Raw genomic sequence first — 22,030 nt, 5'->3', positions numbered from 1 at the left:
GTGCTCAGAGGATGGAATTAATATAATTTTTAAAGATTGATTTCTTTTATTTCCTGCTAAAAATTGGGTATGATAAGTGTACAAAAACCATAATAGTTTTGTTAATTTCTAGAATGAGGAGGGAAATCGACTGAAATTAAGGTAAAAGTAGAAAATTAGATTGGTAACCAAAATCATAAGAGTAGAAAAATGAAAAACGAAGCCATTTTATCAGCCCAATTTGGTTCATGCTTTGGTATGTAAAATAAATGCAAATTTTAAAATTGACACATATCATACATACCATTTGAATTCATACTCATCTACTTTTTTATGCCACTGAACCTCAGAAAGGAGGACTTTACAGAAGAGATTATAAAACTAAATGTCCAAGAACTAAAATCCCGTTGGATATTGAAAGCAAATAAAGATTTTATTTATTTATATGAGAGAGGGGAGAACACGAGGCAGGGTGAGGCAAAGGCAGAAACAGAGCAGGGAGCCCAATGTAGAGCTTGATCCCAGGACCCTGAGATCATGCCTTGAGGGGAAGTCAGATGCTTAACCAGCTGAGCCACCCAGGCACTCCTAAAAGCATGTAGTTTATTTGACTGTTCCATCAGAGTGAGAATACTAGGGTAAGTCTAGGATGAGCATTTCAAAATCACCTCATAACATAATGACAGTGTATCTTTTAATGGTGCATAAATGATTTCATGAATGTGCTAAGTAATTTACATTTCTTTCACTGCTTATGCTCAGTTAAAAATGTGAAAGCATTTGAGCATTTGTGTGTGTGTGTGTGTGTGTGTGAGAGAGAGAGAGAGACAGAGAGAGAGACTAGAAGTGCTTTGTTGGGTATAAAATTTTATATTCAACACACACAGCAGTGTGTTATTTTCATTGATATTGCCTACAATGCCCAGTCAGAACTCAGATAATTCCTCATTGTACACTGTCCATCTTTAGGATACCAAGGATTCAGACATCATGTTCTGGACAGCACAGATGACAATTCCTTTTAGAATTAAACAAGACAAAATCTCGGGGCACCTGGGTGGCTCAGTGGTTGAGCGTCTGCCTTTGGCTCCGGTCGTGATCCCAGGGTCCTAGAATCAAGTCCCACATCAGGCTCCCTGCAGGAAGCCTGCTTCTCCCAAAGCCTGTGTCTCTGCCTCTCTGTGTCTCAAATAAATAAATAAATAAATAAATAAATAAATAAATAAATAAATAAATAAAATTTTTTTTTAAAGACAAAATCTCTATTTCTATGGAACATTCAATCTAGGACACACCTTTTGCCGGTGTGGAAGCTGTGTTCTTCACATGACCAACCCCTAATCCTTTCTGACCAAAAATTCTAAATTCCAGTTTAGAGATATATAATGATAATTATTAGCAAGATACAGGCTTTTTCTTTTGTTAGAGCTTTCCCTCATTTGTGCAAGGAGTAAGTCCACCTAGCATGGTGGTAGGGAAGATGTGCTTTGAAATAAAAGTGCATTACATGAACTAAATGAATGTTTTGTTTTTTTAAAAGCAAATGAATATGTTGAATGTTTCACATGTTTTCCTAATAGACCTCAAAACTTTTTCTGCAGAACTTAAGGAAGCTGCTTTGAGAGAGGGATGGTGTGGTCCAAGAATAATATCCTACAATGCATATTTGTATCCAAAGTGGTTTATACAGGTGTGAGCAAGTGGTGTGTTTGTAAAAATGCTGCTGAATAGGCCACTTTCTTTCAATATAGTAATTACTGTTTAATTGGTGCCTCTAGAAAAGCTACAATTCAAAGGCAGTGATCAAATCATCCTCTTCCAATGTGTCTCCATAGAAAGTTCCATCAGGCACCATGTTAAGAATTTAATGGATGTAGAGGGAATTCCAGCAGGAAGAAGAGAGGGAATTGGCCTAGATGAACTTCAGGCTCTGAGATTCTGGTACTTGAATTCCTTTTGAATCAAAGGTTATTGTGATATGCAGCCCTTCCCTTCATTAGCTCATGAATGCAGTGTTTTCCACATTCAAAATGCAGTAATCATCTGACATTCTAAAGGATACATCATGATTTTCTTTCTTTCGGATATCACTTGGATATCACTTCCGTTTAAATATGCAATTGTCTCTTCAGCTGTTTTTCCTTCTCAAATCACTTTCCCACCAAATCACGTGAGCTTGATGCATATTTTTCACACCACAACTTAACTGGTGCTCAAGTTTTATGGTCATACTTCTGAAAAAAAAATGAAGCAGTGTGCATATTATGGGCCCTCTAAGACAACAATACAGCATGGAAATGTGGCTGCTGAGCTGGTTGCTGGGTCATAGGCTAACTTAGCCATTTGCCTAAAGTAGCCTTTTAATAAATGTAATACAAATTCGTGTCTCAGGTTATTAAATAATGTGTGATGAGACATTTAGGAGTCCTTGTTAATAGTCAAAATCACAAGTGCTATGCTATTTACTACTTTTGTCCCAGTGCCATTATTAATTAAGAAAATATATTTATTAATTAAAATACTAATAAAAATATAACTTCATCATTTTAAATTGACCATGGTCCCAATCATTCTGTGACATATCAAAAATAATTAGAAATAGATCATATTTACAGGCTACTAGAAAAGATAAGATATGCATATGATTAGCCATTATATGAGCTAATATGTAATAAACTGTTATAAGTATTTGAAGAGAAGATGCTTATTCTCCAGCTGGGAGACTCAAGAAAGACATCTTGTGGGAAGCATTCAAGCCGGTTCTGAAGGATGGATGTGATTCTGGTATCTGTGGTTATGGGAGAGTTAGCCACCCATAAGTCTCTAATGGTTAGTAGTTCTAAAAAAAATCATTTTTTATGAGATTTTTATTCATTTGTTTTAATTTGCATTCAGTTCTCTGTAGGCAGCTTAGTACAAGGGAAAGGGCGTGAATTGCAGAGAAGAATCACCAGAGTTTGATTTTGGTCCCTGCCACTTACAAGCTGTCAACTGTGTGCTTCAGTGTCACCATCTGTAAAATGGGCATGTGGGAAATAGCAAGGACTCATGCCCAACTCCCAGGATCCTAGTGAGAGAGTGCAGTGGAGTGTGGACCAAAACAGGCACTGGGCAAGCATTGGCTCCCTGACCCTCTCCCTGCTCCCAAGTGCTGACCTAAGTATACAAAATCAGGAGTCATCATTACTCAGAAATAAAATCTCTTATCTCAGACACATCAGATTTTCCTTAGTTGTCTGCTCTAGTTCTACTGGAATAATTTCCCAGTTAATCATACCTTGACATAGTTTCATGTTAATTGGTTTGCAGGTAAAAATTCTTATTTTAAAAACATTCATCTTTTTCAGGAGATTAAAGAGTCTTGGGCTTTTTTCTTTCCTTTCTTCTTTCTAGCATTTAACCATAAAACAAAACACTTATATTTGCTTTCAGAAATATAAAAACATTTCAAAACAACCTGACCCTTCCTTCTCTCCATATACCCTAAATTAAGGACATGTGGCCAAAACAAAAGGTTTTAGCATGCGCCTCCATCAAAGACAAGGTGGGATCTGTGATTTGGGGAAAGGTTTGTTTCAGTTTGTTGTCATATTTTTCTCTGAGTCAGGCCAATTCTCTTTCACAAACTGGACGAATGGAAAGGTGTACCTTTAAAGCTATCAGATGTGCCCTTAAACTGTTTTGCTTCCGATATTCTTCACAACATTCGTGTATTTTTCAATTGCTTTATTTTTCTTTCTAGTGGAGTTTGATATTTCTTTCTTTATCCCCACTCCAACTATAAGATTCAAAACCCTGTCCTGCTTTGCCTCTTATCATGTGGTCTTCCTTAGGGAACCCCAGATTGGAAGATTTGCCCATTGCCCTGTCTGGGCCTGCCTGCCTTTGCTGTGTTTCATAGCGGTAGTCTGGGAGCATAGTCAGTGTGGGGCACCTACTCCCTGCCTCTTCCTGGGTGGTTCATGTTTCCTGGTACTTGGGCTCTCCATTTATTTCCTCAGATCCCTTGGACCTCTGTATCTCTTGTTCTTGGGGCTGAAATCACAGCCCCTGAACACGTCACATAGCCACAGGGATCTCAGGAGTATTAAATTGTGTCAAGTGAGCATGTGGGTCTGGAACTGGTCCCTCCCTTTCTCCACCACCTCATTTCTCTGCTTTGTGGGCCTGCGGGGCTTGTGAAGTAAATTGGTGCTCCACCAACTTCCACTTAATTTGCTCAGTGGTTAAATTGATCTATCTCTTTTATTTGATCGAATCTCCAGGAACTGAATCATTTGCATTGATTTATTGATTGGTGCTATGTTTTCACCATTACTTTTGATCACTTTCAGCTGTTAATATTGGATAATTCAATCAGGATTGATTGGCCCTACCATTGAAGGCAGAAAGTTAATCATACAGGACAAAAAAAACAGGACGCGGCTAACCTCAGTTTGACTGTTTCTCATTCATTCATTCTACTCTCTCTTTCTCTCTCTCCCTCCCTCCTTCCCTGCCCCCTCTTTCTTCCTATCATCTATGCAGTAGCACAAAGCTAAGGTTTTTCTTGAGCAAAGAAGGGAGTTTTAAGTCTTATAGTATTCACAATGCATCTAAAGATGAGATAGCTTTATTTTGTTTTTGTTTTTTATAAGACTGCACCTAGGAATCAAGCAAGCATCCAGGAAGACAGATAGGCATGATAGTCACAATGAACTCATTTGGACTAAATGAGTAAATGCATTTTCAATTACCCGTTTTGTACCAATAAATGCCTCGTCTGTGTGTGCACCTTTTACTAAATTTGGCCCTCACTGCTTCACCATGTGTCCTGCTAGTCAAATTTTCAAGAATCAAGTGGTTAATATGACTGAAGTAAGGGCAGCAGAGGTGATTGCAATAAGCAAAAATCACTTTATTTACATCTGAATCGTTTCTACAGCACCCCAGCTCAATTTTTAAAAATTCTCCATCCATTAATTTCTTGATGTTCCTATCGATGGCTGGTTTTCACTATTAAAAGATAGAGCGCCACCTCCTCGTTCTAGGACTCATTCCCTCCTCCAACAGCCCTGTTGTTAGCGATCTGCCATTACATTATTTTTTTGTCTGGCCCAGAGTTGACAACAGATGGCCATCTCCGAACTGCCATCAATGCGACTTTATGGAGCATCCAGCTAGGGTGTACTGAAGAGCACTGTGGCCAGTTCCACAGCCCCCTCCCTCCCCACCCCCTGGAAATGCTCATCACCTCTGCCACATTCTGCTTTGGCTGGGCTTTGCTGGCCCCGCCACCTTCTATGTCGCCAAGACAGCCTGCTGCCACGGCGCCAGAAGATCTGCCTCCCTCCTCTAGGAACAAGAAACTGCGGGCACAATTGTCCTGTAAAGACAGAGCTCTGTCTCACCCCGTTTGTAGTCAGATCCTTTGGAGAGATCTGGAAATCCAAATTTCTAGAACATTCTGCAGTCCAGAGAGGCACGTTAAATTCCCACATATGTTCCTATTTTAGATGTTTGCTCCACACATGGATCAGCTTCCTCACATTAGCAGAGACAGAATGCCAAGAATAGACCCTTTGTGTTTACAAACTTTTACCCGACTATTGGAAAACACCACCTCCATATCCAACTGTTGTGACAATTAGAGAAAGAGAGATGGTAATCATGGACTTCAACTATAAATCCCCCAAAATGAGCAAAGAATTCATTGCAGCGCCTTCTGATCCATCGATGTGGCGATCCATCGGACAGCCGCGTGAAATGAGCTGTTGCTGCGCATTTGGAGAAAGATTGATAGGCTGCTCTTGATCGAGTTTGCTAAGGCAAGGCAGCTTCAGAGCCAAGCGTGTATTTTAAGAGGAATTCACATTTGTATCCTTTATTGTTATATTTGCAGCGAATCTACAGCTCGGAACAGGCTCTGCCCTGCAGCTATGAAAGAGTAAGTTCCCCTTATTGGAGAGAGAGCAGTGTTCTGTAAAAGCCTGAGATGTGGCGGGCGAGATGAATAGTGCTTAAAAGCAGTGCTCGCTCGCGGTGCTGTCATTTAGAACAGCAACTCCAAGGCTTTAAACGGGAGTGAAAGGCAGGGTAAACGAGTCCTTTAAAAGCGGTGAAATTTTAAACTGCCTAAAATAACAGGCCTCCTTCATTGATAACTTCATTGAATGAGCGAGTGGGAGAACTAAGCAACTGGGCAGGACCTGCCTTTTCGCAAGAGGAGGAGAAAGTATGCAAAAGGGGGGCTCTTCCCCGGTACCCAGTGTGTCTGGGAGGCGGGCATCCTTCCTTTGCGGCCCCTCCGGCTTTGATTCGGTCCCGCGGCTGACAGAGGACCACCTCTCACTGGAAACGCGAATCGCCCGTCAAAGGTTTCCTCTTTTGACATTGGCAAAACTTAATTTTATAATTATCTGACTTACACCACTGGGCACATCTGCTAAGTTTGTGTGCCTTCTAGCCACATAAAAGGCTGCGGGGATACCATTAAATATCAGCAGTGAGCTTTGCTGTGCTTTGAGTTTATAAGGGTGAAAGGTGATTGGGCAGGAAAATAGAACAGTCTATTTGCTGTGAGCCAGGCACTGAGACCTCACTCCCATACTCAGTTATAATTCATGATGGTACTGGTGGGAAGCCCTCATGCCTCTGTGGAGTTAATGCATCTCCACTGAAGCCTGCTGAGAGCACCCTGCCTCCCCGCCCACCATCTGTGCCTTCGCTTGCAAGCTTTCCCTCTCTCTTTCTCACTATTTCCTGAGATCTGCTGGTATTAATATTGTCGGGCTACTACTGCTTCGTAAAGGTGGCTCTCCAAAGCAGGGTTGTCGTTTAACTAGGAGAAGAGCTGGAAGGAACGCATCACGGTGTCGTTTAATGTCTCATTTAGAAAAATGTCCATCGGAAACTGGACAGGAAGGCAGCAATTGCCTTAAACCAATGGCAGACTCTGGGGGCCGGGGATGTGCTGCCAATCACCAATTAGTAAGAGTCACCCATGGTCTGAGCGTGGTGGGGGGCCAGGGATGCAAGACAAGGTCGACGTTGCGATTGGAGTTCTCTCTACCTCTTTGGAACTTGAGTTCGGAGTCTGGAGTCGAATCTGAGAAATGTCTGTGTCCTCTGTCCACTGGCTCAGGCCAGCTGGTGGCGTGAGCGCCAACCCAGTCCCCCACACACTGCCCCATGTGATGCTGCCCACCCCGAGGACCAGAGCTAATTGCCTCGGGGGCTGCGCAGACCCCACTTACAGTGGCCGTGGTGCTTCGTGTGGTGCGAGCCACCTTCTGAAGTGGAATGGGCAAGAGATGCCAAACTCCCAAACTGGCTGCAGCCAGAGCAAGCAGAGAGGTTTGTTCCCTGCCTGTCCCATGCCCTCTGGGGCCCTCCCCCTGCATCCCCCTGCATCCCCCTGCATCACGCATTCCCCCTCCCCCTCCCCACTCCCACACCCCACAGGGAGCCCAGAGGGTGACAGGGTGAAGGGGCATGAGTGTTCACACAAAAGACAAAACTGTACCTCCTCGTTCACGGCCGACCCAAGATTAATTTGTAATGTTTCACAATCTGTGCTCTTAACAGTCTGTTGTTAGTACTCCTTTTTAAAAGATAAATCAAATTCAGGCCTGAAATACCAGTGTATGAATTTAACAGATGTGATGCCATAGGGGACCTACTGTGTTATAAACTGCAGAAATGGCCTTTTTATGCTTCAGACTTGGGCTTATTCCAAAGAGGCTTTAGAACTACAGCAGCGAGGTGAGAGGTCACACATTAAGACAGTAGCACCCACACGTAATTCAGCCTTGTGTGTAATTGGTTCAAAATCTCATCCTGATGTCTGGGTGGTATTACATCGCCTCGCTCACCCTCCAAAGAGAAAGTAGGGCAAGAATGGCTGTACTCACTGTCCAGGTTTTCCTGGGTGAAAGATCACTTTGAGATGACACAGCTGAGTAGTCAGCCTGAAATCCTGGTTGGTATTTTATTAATTTTGCACCAAGATAAATCCTGAAATTCTGACAAACTCCATGACAGGTGAAATTCCTTCTTGCAGAATCTGCTCAGCAAGAGGCTGCTCATTTCATTCTGTTCCGAGGCAGGCAACAGGAGGGCAGCTTTATAATCAGCCCTCAAAGGACCCCCAGCCGCCCCAGAGTCTCGGGCTGATTGAATAACTCCTGGGCCTCTTCCCCTAGGCCTCCATCAGCGGGGGTCCTGTGGAAAGCAATCTCCCGCAGACTGGCACTGAAGTGAGCTTTAAACCACCATTTTCTGCTCTCCAGAGGAGCCTGGAGTACTAAAAGATAGATGGGCTGCAGATATTTTATGAGAAACTGTCAGAAGAAGAGCAGAGTAAATGTTTTTTTTCTTCTTCTTCTTTGAGTCACACACTACATCACTGTGGAATTTCTCCCAGAATCTTTTACATTTAAAGCAAGAAATTAATTGGTTGCTAACCTTCCATTCCCCCTCCTTCTTCGTTGTCTTCCTCCTTTTTTTTTTTTTTTCTTAAATATTCACACAGAGGCCCTTTGCTTAACCACGGTTGCAGAAAATCAGTACCATTTGCAATGAAATATTTATAATGACAGAATGAAAAATTGGATTCATTTTCTGGACTGTAGCCGAGCAGCCTGCAACTTTGCGCAGCATTGTTTAGCATCTCTGATTCCTCCCTTTCGTCAGAGTCTTTTCCGAAAACAGGCCACATGTCCGCTTGCCTGTGCTTTGGAGGGACGCCTACCAAAACACAGAGCCCATTTCAACTCTTGAAAAAAAAAAAGTAGGGGAGAAAAGAGTGCATGTTTTGCTGCCGAGGGATGGGGAGCGGTGGGGGTGGGGTGGGTGCTGCCCTCCGCGGCTGTGGCCCTGCAGAAAAGTAGTGAGGATGAGGGCCTGGTCCAAAGGAGGAAGAGCTCTAGCTCGGCAGGGAGGAGCGAGAAGTTTCTGAGGAATACAGGAGAGTGTCTGGTGTGCACTTTGTAGCGGAGCACAAACAGCGATCAGCATGCCACAGTACCTGGGGGCAGATTTACAAGGGGAAATGGGAAGACAGAACTGAGGTGTGTAAATATACGCCGAATATCAGAGCTCACCTTCTTTTCTCCCTTTAGTGTTTGCCGCATAGGCTTTCCGTTCCACGTGACCCCCATACTCAGAGCTGCTTTCTCTCTAACCAGGGTTGATTATTGCTTTTTTTTTTTTTTAAGAGATAAAAGACCAAAGGATTCTGATAGAACAGTCCAGTGCTGTATTTCAAGCAAGTCCACCTCCCAAGTACAAAGCCCCAACAATATATTTGTGGTGATGATGGGACCAGATTGGATTTGTAGCAAGATGCTGTGAAGTAAATTTCAGCCTCCCAAATAAGTTTTTTGCTTAACCAGGCCACAGGCAGCCCGAGAGGGCCTGTCTATGTCTCCTCCTCTGTCTTAGGAGTCTACCGAGGGATGGCTCCCCTGCTAAGGGGCCTTCTCAGGCAGCCAGGCCAGCCCTCTGAGGTGACCTTTCATCTGTTCCCTCTTGAAGCACTGGGTTTAATTAGTTAGTGTTATTTCCTCTTGCTGGTTTTGTCAAAGTGGAAATAGTCCTCGTAGATTTCAGCGTGTATAAAAATAGTCAAAGGCAGATCTTCAGGTTTCATTCACTTGAATTTGCATCATGCATTGCCAACTCCACAAGATCAATAATCCATATTTTATTGCACAATAAAGGCTGCCTGTAATTGAATTAGCTCATTCATTCCATCTGATTAGCCCTGTTTTATTCACGGAGAAGAAAAATAATAGAAACTTACCTTCACCGCTATATGGCATTATGGGAATGCAGAGGAGCCTTCAGCACTATAAAAACGTATTTATAAAGATGTAGAGAGTTAGTTTCAGTATTTGCTTATCCTAGGAATAATACAAATCACATCACACAGCATTTTGTGTTGTTGTTGTTTTGGGCGATACCTTTACTGCTCACATCTCTCCTGTCGATCTGTCCTCCGATCAGCCTGGCGTGAGTATCCCATAGCAGGTGTTCTCTGAGTGACAGCAGACCCCACTGCCCAGCTCTGAAAGACAGCTGGGATACACATCTTCTGTTAGACGCCTTTGGAGAGATTCACCTTAAGAGATTTCACCCTAAGGTCATTCCCTCTTCTCCATCCATGGATGACCATTTTGAGGAGTTTAGGATGCTTCCTCTCTTCTTTTTGAAGCAGAAACTCTGCCCAAATTTGGACGTGGGTATTGAGAAACTCTGAATGGGAAAGGGCTCACTCATTACTGGGATTTCTCAAGATTGCAGTGCGTAACAGAACTTGTGTGTAACACACACTTTCTCAGAGGCTTGGAGTTTTTCAGCAGGCTTCTAGATTTGTCTTTGCATTGTATTCAAAAAAAAAAAGAAATAAAAAGATTTGGAGGAATATGCTGACAGTGAGAATGAAATGATGTGTGTTCTGACACAAACCACATTGTCGCTTTGAAATCTAGCCTGAAGTTATTTTACTGTAGCATTTCTTTGATTCAGGGGAGAAAAGGAATTCTTTTAAAAGTGTGTGTTTTAAGGATGTGACGCTAACTTTTCTCCAGCGCTGTGCCTAGATCAAGCAGATTGTTTCCACTTAGCCCTTACTCTCTCTTGCTTTCTTGAAAAACCCAAGTTAAAGGGGAGGGGGGGACATTCTTTTTTCACATGAGTTTTTCAACAACTTAGGAGAGTCTGAAATCTCTACCCCAGTAAATGGAAACTGTAATCGTGTGCATTCAGAATCCACCTCCTCTCTGCAGACCAGGAAAGGAACATGAAATAGTGTTCATTTATGTACTGCCAGACGTATCTCTGCGTGTGACGTGGCTTGCCGGACCACTTTGAATGATTTTCAGTGTTATTAAGCAGACTCCGAGGAGCAAGAGGCCTCGTGACAGAAGTAAAGAGCCGTGTGGCAGAAGTCCTTGGTGAAGGAAAGTTGCACGTCAAACCCAGTCATCAGGAAGAGAAGCGCCCAAACGCAGACTTCATTTGAATATCCGAGTTAACAACTCTCTGGGAATATTTCTCTTCCTCTTGTCCAGCTCCTTCTGTGTTGTGGCTGGTTTGCATTTGTGTTTGAAGTGCCAGGCGGTTTAATGAAGTTATTCTTTTATAAATTTTGCAACACTGAAGCAAGCATGAGGGCTTTAAATTAGAATAAGTGCCACTTCTGTATGGCAGGTTCCTTTGAGGACTGATTAGAATGAGGCCTCCCGTTGCCAGGCCCTTTATGCATGGCAGTGTTGCTGTGTGTACTTGTTTACGGCTCACCTTTGAATTTGCATGAGTATGCACCATGCCTGCTGCCTGGCCCTCTGTTAGTCAAAGCTGCCTTTCTTCCAGGATCATGTTAAATACTTCACTTTAAAGAGTTATTTTTTTAATTATATTGCTTTATTGTAATGAATTAAAATTAACTTGGAGTAGCAAATTATATAAGCATGTGAGGGTTATAGATTATGCTCACCATAGTTACAGCACATCTTTGTGCAGGGGAATGAAAGGGCTGTCTTTCTGTGTATCCTAAGAGGTGAGGAAACCGTCCCACAGAGACCTGGGAAGCAAAGTCAGAAAAGGTGCCCAGGAATCGGGAGGAGAATGAGAGTTTAATGTGGAGGTTTCTGAATCAAACAGAGGCTCCTCTTGGCTGGATGGAAAGCAAGAGAGGGGTCCGGCGGGGGTGGGGGGTGGAGACAGCGCTGCCATTGTGAGATCCGAAAGATCCCCAGACAAGAGTGGATGATGGACAAGAGAAAACACAGCTCTGCGGAAAGACCTGACAAGGTTCAGGGTAGAAGAGATACACTGAAGCATTCCTGATTTCCTCTCTTTGTGCCTGTGCGAACTGGCCAACAACCAGGGGTGATTGCAGGGGGTCCGGGGGTGGGAGATGATTAAAGAGAAAGGACTGGAACCTTTCTACAGTACACAAAAACATGCAGGGTTTCGAAAAAGGACAGCAAAAAAGCAAGCAAGAAAACAAGCACACACCTTGAGTATGAAATTATTTCTCTTCTCTCCAAACCAGAGTTGTGTGTGTGTGTGTGTGTGTGTGTGTGTTTAAGTGAGAGATAACTATAGAATTGGGTTTGTGAAATATTTGCATGTTAAAAGGACTTTCTTAGAATTGAAAACAAGGGCTACTTGGGGCAATGAGGGGCAGAAAGATCAAAGGCCAACAGCAGGGATTTTACGTGTAGAACCCACACCCCCGTATGTAACTTTCCCCCTGTGCACAGCACATGCTCCTGCCAACATCCAGCTCAGGCATGGGCATTCACGGGCACACACTTGCATGCACACATATACACACACATTTGCGGAACTTAATTATGTAAATGATGCAAGTCAAACATCATCCTTTCACAGTTTTATCCTTTTTATTTATATCTACTAAGGAATGCCCCAGTAGACAAGCATTTGGTTGTTTATGATGGGGAAAGACTTTTTTTTTCTGTTATTCTTAATGATTTATAACATGTTTGACTAGTCTTAATATGAGTTTACCTCCTAGAGAGCAGGGCAGTGTTTTTAATAAAAAGAAGTAATACACTACGAGGAAGTGGCATTTCTTTTGCTTTTTGTCCAAGTTCAATAAACTATTTTTCATAATTATTGGAATTTGGTTGAAGGGAATCCTTGTCTATATGGAGTGGAAAAGCAGAGAAGAGTCCTTGCTCCCTCCCTCTCCCTACAAAGGTTACCCTTTGAATATAAATTACAAGCCTTGTGCCTCTCTCATTCTAATCAGATGACCTTTTGAATCTAGTGGACCAGAGTTTAAATCCTAAGCCTGCCAGTCAGTTTTTAAATCAATGCCCTGTTCCAGCAGCTTTCAGGTACATAACTTTAAATTGCAATGGATTTCCAGCACACAAGCAAAATGAGTAATGTGAGTAGAATCTTGCATCTGACAGCAAAACAGCCCAACTTGACTGCAAGATCGTGGGCCAAGTAATGTGACTATGGGTAATCTCACTAACTGAGTCCTTTAAAAATAAAACCTTCTGGGACTCCAAATCTAAGAGAAAAAGGAGGAGCGGGAAACTTGTAATGTTGGCAAGAGGACATTTCTGAGCAATTATCAATTTAAGCTCCCATTATTTGCCGCTAATTACTGCACGAGGCTGTTAAATATTTAGCAGAAGTTTGTTTAATTGCGTTTGACTGGGAAGGGAATGCCTGACTATGGCTTGAGCAGCAACAGTCAGTTGTGTGCATCAAGAGCCAGGCGGAGAGGAAATTTGTATTCGCCCAAGATGAACAGATTACAGTGTCAGACAAGCCTTCTTTTTTTTCTTCCTTCCACAGATTTATTTATCTTTAAGGTATCTAAAATTAGAGCACGAAGAAGGGGCACTGTTCACGGATGTAAAATTGGAAGGAGGTCATTCTTAACCTTGTTTACAGATGTTCTAGTTTAGAAAGCACCAGTGTGATAAATTAAACATTGCAGGGGGAAAAATTAAAGCTTAGCAACGACTAGCACATGGACACATCTGTCCGTGAAGCACTGACTTAATCCCTGAATATCTTATTAGACTGTATTGCCTATCAAAGCCTTCTGTCCCATAATATGCTGGGATCCTGCACTTCTACAATCTGAACGGCATCTTTTGGCTCCAGCCTCTTTCACTTTTGCTGTCTTTGTATAGTTTGATTTAAGTGTTCTTTTGGCTCCTTGCATATAAGCAAGTAGTTCATGGTTTTCTTTTAAAGATAGCCCTTAGGGGGCACCTGGGTGGCTCAGTGGTTGAGCATCTGTCTTCGGCTCAGGGTGTGATCCTCGGGTCCTGAGATCGAGTCCTGCATCGGGCTCCCCGCAGGGAGCCTGCTTCTCCGTCTGCCTATGTCTCTGCCTCTCTCTGTGTGTCTCTCATGAATAAATAAATAAAATCTTAAAACAACTAATTAATCAATTAACTTAATTAAAAAATAGCCCTTAGACTTTTAATATATTTCCCGAGGTCATCATGATCCTCTCAACCTATACTTCTAATTTGGCACTTTTTTTTTTTCCTTAACATACTAGATACTCCATGCTATTGTCCGTTCCAAAATGGGAAATTTTTAAACCTGGCTGACATGAGAAACAGGTGGGGACCAGCTAGCAACTGAAATTTTACTATTGTTTATAAACTCTTAATGAAAAATGACATTAAGACCATGTTCATATTCCCATATATGACCCATCAGCAATAGTATCCTTTTGAAACTGGTGGACCAGAGTGGCTTGTTTTTATTTCTCTTTGATCTTTAACTGTCAAAATTCTAGAAACTGTTCTACATTAGCAGTTTGGACATGGTTATTATTTTAAAAATGAGACTTTGCTTAGGCTTCTGAAGACATATTAGACTAAGGCTAAGCTAATTAGGTGGGTATTCTTGCAACATTGTTAACCACCATAGGCTTTCCCAGCCTGTAATGAAAATAGGCTATTTTTGAAGTGGCTCCCCACCTCCCTGCCCATCCTGAATGATCTCCAGCCCCACACATGACTTCCAGTCCTGGAGTGTCTACATCCCCCTGATTCTCAGCTTGACTCATGCTTACTCCTCCTCTGGAGCCACTCATTCCCTTCTTACTACCTCCTCCTCCTCCACTTCCTCCTCCTCCTTCTCTTCCTCCTCACTCCAGCACAAGGCAAGTGTGACTCCTCTGAGAACAAAGTGACCAGCCTCTCTCAGGAGAGGTGAGGTGTCCTTTCTCTATGACCCATAGCACTCTGTCCTCCCTGTAGTTAGTGAGTGCCATGAGTGTGTCTGCCATCCTTGCTGCCAGTCCAGCCCAGGGATCAAAACATATCAACCAGTGCCACTCAGCAATTGTTTCATGCCCAAAGCCAACTGACCCACTGGAGTAGATATAAGACCTTGAAAGTTGGCTTACACTCTCTAGGTCTTAATTTCCTCATCTATGAAATGAGGTATCCGAACAGATGTGGCTAGGACCCTCCCAGCTCTGAAAATGTTTCTTTGGTTCTCTGATGTGCTCATTACTTACAGGTATAATTGGCTCCTGCTATTAAATCTAGATCAGCAGATTAAGGATGATGGCTCTGCAGTTTGTTCAAAGTAGATAGTTCAACTACCCATACCTTAAATATTAATTTCCAGAATTTAATATTTATCCTTTGTTAGATTGCAAATATTCTGAAAGCAGCATTGATTTGTTGCCATGAAACTGTACTGCCTTTCATGGATGTTAAGTTGCTGAATGAATGGACATTTTCTGGAGACACTCTATTCTTCATATAAGGAACACCATTTATTACATATCTCAGAGGATATTATACAACCTTTCCACAATTTCTCAAAATTACCCATTCCCTCCCATTGACTGTGTTTTAAAGTGCCACGTGATATAGTCCCACATGGAATAGGTGTCCCTTTTTCTATCCTTTTTGTTTATTTTTAAATTTAGGGAGGAGATACCTCTTGAACTGAAGACTAAACATACTCAAGCATGGCACAGCAAGCTCAATGTGTTTTCAAAACACTGTAGAACAGTGGTCCTCAATCTGGAGTTATTTTTTCCCCCACCAGGGAATACATGGCAATGTCTAGAGACATTAATGGTTGCCACATGGCGTGTTTTTGATAAGAGGCCAGAGACGCTGCTGAATGTCTTGCGGTGCAGTGGACAGCCCCCCGCCCCGCTAAAGAATTGTCCAGCCCAGTATGTCAATAGTGTCAGGGTTTGCTGTTGAAAGGCAAGTCCCACTGGCCTTCTAGAATCTATTTAATTTGTAGGCTTCTCTAGAATGAAGCAACTGAGTGACACATTGTTATAATGACTAAGAAATGGCTTACTGGATTGTCTTTTGAGTTACTTTGGATGAGCGAGAAGAACTGAATGCCACAATTATATGGTCAAGACTTCGCAACATAAACTCATGAACATGCCAATGTCCACAGGCTTCAAGGTTATCTCACACCATCCTTTTCTACACTTATTTAGCGTGACTGTCCAAAGAACAACAATAATAAAAATGTCCTTCAGTGAAATTTATTAGAATATGAAATTGTTTCCTATGGAAGATGTGATGGGAACTTCATTGCCAATTAGCCTGGAGTATAAACTTTATAAAACAACTCTGTTCCAGCAAGAGGACAAACAAAATAACCTAGTTTTTCTATCGTTAATATCTTCTATTTTTCTGGTCACTTCTGATGGCACCGTTTCACCTTTTGCTTTAATATAAGTTGGTGTCATCCAGAAAATGCTTTGAGATGTCAGGCCAAGCCCATGTGAACTGTTAAATGTCAAAAGAAAATGCATCAGTGTCTCTGTAAGTTCATGGCGATGGTATTACTGTATGAAAAAATAAAAGGGAAATTCTGTCCGTGCAAACATGATCATAAATGCAACATTCATGGCATTAAAGAGAAAGACAAAAGCATATCATGACAGTTTCTGAAATGCCATTGCTGTGTCAAAAGAGTAGAAGCCCATTTTAGTAAATTCTCCCAAAGTAAAAATTATGAGTCAACTTCTTGGCTATGAAAATAACCATGAATATGTTTTTTTAGATTCCCAAAGCACTTCGGGAAATATTCTATATCTATCTTTTAAAGAATATTCATTAAAATATATGTCTTATAAAAATTCACGTACCCACGTACATGTTCCTGCTGCTACCAGATAAGGTCCACAAAAACACAGTTACCCCAAATTTCTCCCGCCAGGAAGTGTATGGATTGTGGACAATGGAAACATTGGGTGGCAAAATGGGGTCTTATTGGACCATTTGGGTCTTCAGTGTAATTTTTAGAACATCACCAGTGGTACTTCCAGAGCTATGACAATTCTCTTTCAGTTAATTTAAAACTCAGAGTACTTTTGTAGTTGTGGGGACTTTGAAAATGTTCGTTTATTGCATTCGCATCCTGTGAACTTTATCAAGGCATTTGAAGGCCACCCCTTGCCATAGTTTTTCCCTATGGTGTGGGGGAAATAACCTAGCATCCTGTCATCATTAGCTATATACACTTTTAAAACTATTTCACTAGCAAAAGAAGTTGTGGGGTGAAAAAGAGAGAGGGTGGAAATGTAAAAATCTTGATTAGAAAGTATAATTTAATAGAACATGTATTGAACCAAATGTATTGATTAATGTAGAAGATATAGTACTTGTATTGATTCAAACCAGAGATTTAGTACTAAAAGCTCTGAGCCAAAAAGCTGTTGCAGATTGCTACAAAAGTCAGTTTAATGCTGTCCTTGAGAATGCCTTCACAAAGAAATTCTTCTAATGTTTGAGGACTAGGTGGAATGTGGTATATGTCAGTTTGATCCCGGAGGGTTTTATTTTGTACTCTAATAGCTGTTACGAGCCTACATTATATCCAAGGAGTAATTTTCCTTAGGGGTGCCCGGCTTGCTTTGTGTCAATATTCTAGCATTTTAAGTCACGTACAGTATATGCTTCTGGGAACAGGGAAGGAGCCAGCCAGACTCATAATGGTCTGCATTCATTAATAAAGGCAGAAGCTTCTGTCCCTCCATTGCCCACTACAGGGATGCCTCTTTGGCCTTCGGGGACCCGTACAGACACATTTAAAGAAAGCTTTATTTTGAGTGGGCAGGAGATGAAATGCAGGACTTGCAGGCATTTCCTAAGTCAGCTATATGCCCGAGTACAGGGGTGACCTTAATGGGTCAAAGAAGAATGCAGGTCAAAAGACTTATTATCCAGCCTGTTGGAAACCAATTGCTTTTGTTTAAAAAAAAAAAATAAAACATAAAAAAAAAAAAAAGCAGTAGGGCTTAAAGGTGGACGGTCATGTAGAATTCTGTGTGCAGCCTGCAACTGCACGACTGGATGTGTACTAGAATATGCCTCCGGAAAAACACGAGCATACAGATTATCCATAGTGTTTACAGATAAAGGTCCAACCCTCGTGATAAAAGGAAGGGTAATATAATTAGTTAATCAGTGATGATTGATTACGGATGTTTGCGTTCTTCAACTAAAGAAAAAACAACATGCTGCCATGGTGCTGTCACCATCTGTTGAAAGAAACAGCCACATTTAATCTTTATATTTCTTTCATTTCTTCCCGCCTTGCATTGTTACAGAGCCACAATCGCCTACTATTTCTTCTGGTTGGAAAACATCTCATTTAAATTGAATACAACTGCAATTTAAATTTGGGATTCTAATGGCATGGTGAATTAGTGGAAAGCTTGTTATTTTTTTTTTTTTCATTCCTTTTTAAAATAGCATGCTGGCTCTTTTTCTTAGTTTTAAAAGCTTGTCAGAATTTGTTCAAGACAAAGGGCTATAAATAGACGAGTCATGGTAAAAATGATTAACATCTTTGAATCAACAGATCTCACAAAACTTCCATTCAAATGCAGTTTTTATTTTTATTACCATTGCTACTTAACATTTTGCCGATGCCAACAGAGAGTTACAAAGCACAGACGAGACGTGGTCTCTGCCAAAATATTGGACGAGCGAGGGCAATCTGTGGGCACAACTTTTGGGGGCGGGGACTTCATTTTTCCTCCCTGGGAAGGTAGATTCCCCCTGGCTTTCCTCCAAAGGTTCGCTTCATCATTGTTATTGGTGCAAATATTCCGATTCACATCAGGATCGCAGGAAAATGGGATAACTTGGCCAAGGTGAGCAGTTTCAGGAGATCATGGGGTTTTATTTTTTATTCAAAAATATTTTGCTTGGATTGCATCTTAAATAGGATTAAACCGTTTGACCAGTAAATGTGGTCAGCTCTCAGAAAGAAGGAGGCTGAATTAATCATTTGTTTGAGTGCCAAGCCCAAAATGAGAATTCCAGTCTTGTAAAATGAAAGGCATCTCGTATTTTAAAAGAAATACATAGTGCTAGAAGGGAATTTTGAAGGTCCTTGTCTGTTTTTTAGCTTTCTACATTTAATTTCACATTTATAGGGGGAAAAAAAAAAGAACACACTCCTCCCAAATGGGGCCCTTTACAGTAAGGAAAGTGTTTTTTGAAACCTGGTTATTAAGGTATCATACCTAGATGGATCTTCTTTTAAGCTTTAAGGTGTGCTGTGGATTTGGGGTTTGTTTTTTTTAAAACACAAACCCCCCTCGTGTAAAACAACTGTTCATAACTGGGATTAATGGTTTGCAATTTTCCGTTACTTAGACATGGGGTCTCCAAGAGATGGCTTTTTGCAGAGTAGAATATGGCTCTCTGTGGGATTTCAGAAGTTCTCTTCTCTTTCCACTTCCTTTTCTCTCCTCACCCCCTCCCACACCCCCTTAGACTCAAGTTCTCCTTGATTATGTAAAACACTTTCCCTTCACAGGAGCAAGTCTCTTTCCTCGTAAGCTGTCATTGCATTCAAGTACTTTGGGGACTGTGAATTGCTGGGTAAAAGTGGTGCGGTGACCCACTGCTTTGTTCTGGTGTCGTGGTTTCCTTTAGACCCAAAGAGCATGAAACTCAGGCGGAGAAGGCAGCTTGCTGACAGACTGGCAGCCTTTTCTCCTTGCTGGGCATCCACGTCTGTACTGCAGTGATTCTGGACCTGCTCAGCGTCATGGAAAGAGCCAGAGAAAGAGGGAACCGTGCCAGTGGACCAGCCTCTCTCTGTGCTTAGGGCTTCTCTGGTCAACTGTTCATCTTTCCCACTTGCTCCCTTTTTTTCTCCCTTTCTAAAGAAATCATGTGCATGATTAAAAAAAAAAAAGTACACAGAGGGCTCCCATGAAGCAACTTCTTATTTCTCTCATCAGAGGATCCTCAGCAAAGTCTGGAGACTCTCACCCTGCATCTGTCCCCTCCAACCTCTGAAAGCCAACCTAACCTGTGCAGTTCAGACACCCAGCTCTTCCTTCAGAAAATGAAATTGGGACATTTCTATTTCCAGTGACTCAGAATAAAGTGCAGGGGAGGGGAACAAATGTAGCCCAGGGATCCCCAAAGGTGGGGAGGAAAAGCCTGTGAGGACTGGCTTTCTTTTGTTTTCAAGGCAAATATGCCGATTACCCAGGACCACCTAGCAGTATGCCCCTTTCCCATCTTGACAGTTTCTGCTGCTGGTGGACACCTTGATGGAGTGAGCCAGTCTTCATTAGCCCTCATTTGAGCTAGAGCAAAAGAAAAAAAGTGGAGTGGGGGGGGGGGGGTGGAAATGACAATAATTGATCTCAGTGGTATGCAGGCATCTCTACAGCAAGAGAACTTCCCGCCTTTCCCCTGTTTCATGCCAGATTTCCCATTTAGACATTATTTATATTAGGGCTCTTTATTTTTGTATAAGCTTGAATTTCACACACCATAATCTTGTCATTCTCTCAAATGATTTATCTTCTTCTCTCTTAATATGCAAAGCGTAACTCGTTTGTCGTAGCAACTTTAGTCCACTGCAATAAGATTCATATGTATTTGTTCATTTCCCTGCACCTCGGAAGAGGCTTGGATGGCTTTGGTTTAGAATGAAAGCATCTGAGATACAACCATTGCCAACTATTACGGCCAATTTGTGTTGCGTTCTTGCTTTGCAGTATCTCAATAGAGGCACAGACAAAAACACTAGAGAGATTGCAGTATTATCTTCCTTTATTAACCTCCAGAATCCTAGTGAATGTGGAAAGTCTATTGTAAGCACTTACATATTTAAAACTAATGTTATTAAATTGATTTCTTTTTAGCTTTGATTATGGTTTAAAAAAAAAAAAAAAAAAGCCTCCCACTGCCCATCAGTGTCCTGTCATTTAGGTAACGTTTGTTACCAAGACCAGACTTGACTCTTTGAAGACAACAAAAGGTATAAGAAAGCTTAGATAGGCTATTTTGAGCAAATGTGCCTTTGTATTGTTTATAAACTCGCTGATCATCATTGTGTTTATTTTTAAGGAAATAGGAAAGTTTTTTAGTCTCATCAGTATTTTGATTACCCTTTTGGTCTACCTATTGGTGAAAAATAGTTTTCAGAAGTATTTAGAATTGATACAAAGAAAGAGGATTGGCATAAAAAATTGATCCTATATGCACTATTACGCTAATGCTACTAATAAGGAAAAAAAAAGATCCAGCTTCTCTTTCACAGAATTAATAAAAATAGGCTCATTTTCAATAAGAGACAGCGAAGTAATGTTCCTCATCATTATTTGTTGCCAGGCTTCAAAACTGGGCAAGTTTGAAACAGGGAATAGATAGCCTGGGTCTTCTTCACAAATCTCCCATCTCCCTCACTGGTGCTCTCAGCCCTGACCAGGCAAGCCTCTGGTTGTTCCACAAGTGGACACAGGGCAAGCAGTTTGCTAGTTGTGGGTGATGAAAAGATAACAAAGCTCTTTAAGGCTTAAAAACTCTGCTTAAAAAACTTACATAGCTGCTCTTCACTGCCATGACAAAGTCTGAACTCCTTAGCAAGATACAAAAGGCTCTTCAAAATCTGGCCCCAAACTACCCTCCATCCTCCCTTCTCATTGGTACTCTTGGTTCAGGACACTCTAGGCGACCCCATCCAATCTGAACAAGTTGCAGGTCCACGGACATAACCTTGTGTATTCCTGCTTCATTGCCTTTCCTCATTTGAGTGTGTCAGCCTGGATTGCCCAATGCATTCTCAAGTTTCCAGCCTCAACTCAAATGTCATTTGTTACCTCCACTGCAAAGCCTTCTCCAAAGGCCGGGCAAGGTTAGGTGTAATCGTGGTATTTCTGGGTTCATTTCTGATCTCATCCTGCCATATTGCTTTGCCATTTTGGGCCCACGTGCCTTTCTTCTTTAGACTATGCACGTTTGGAAGGCATCGAGTTAGGGGCCATCCTGTCCTCTTCCATAGCCCTTGCCTAGCTAGTCAGTCATTCATTTGGCCAGGTCCTTGCAATGATTGTGTTGCTGTGGGCTACACCAGGTGGTGAGACAAGTGTTCAACAGATGTTTGTGAAGGAGTGAATAAATGAGTGAACACCAGAATTTCTGACATAAGGAGAGAGCCAGGCCTACAAATAACCAGAAGACAAGACCTAAGCTGTGTACTCTGAGCAGTGTAAATGCAGCAGGAAATCAGAGGAGGGAGAAATTGGTTTTAG

At 41.8% G+C, this 22,030-nt stretch overlaps 1 protein-coding gene across 4 annotated transcripts in view; it reads left to right on the top strand.

Moving 5' to 3' along the window:
• The window catches only part of ZNF521 (zinc finger protein 521), a 275,157-nt gene that overhangs the window by 251,392 nt on the left and 1,735 nt on the right, over window positions 1-22,030 (top strand). The window lies entirely within an intron of this gene.

The sequence above is a fragment of the Canis lupus genome, chromosome 6, assembly GCF_048164855.1.
Source record: "Canis lupus baileyi chromosome 6, mCanLup2.hap1, whole genome shotgun sequence".
NCBI classification, from domain to species: domain Eukaryota; kingdom Metazoa; phylum Chordata; class Mammalia; order Carnivora; family Canidae; genus Canis; species Canis lupus.
Note: the sequence above shows the minus strand (reverse complement) of the source record. Positions and strands in the feature narration are given on the sequence as shown.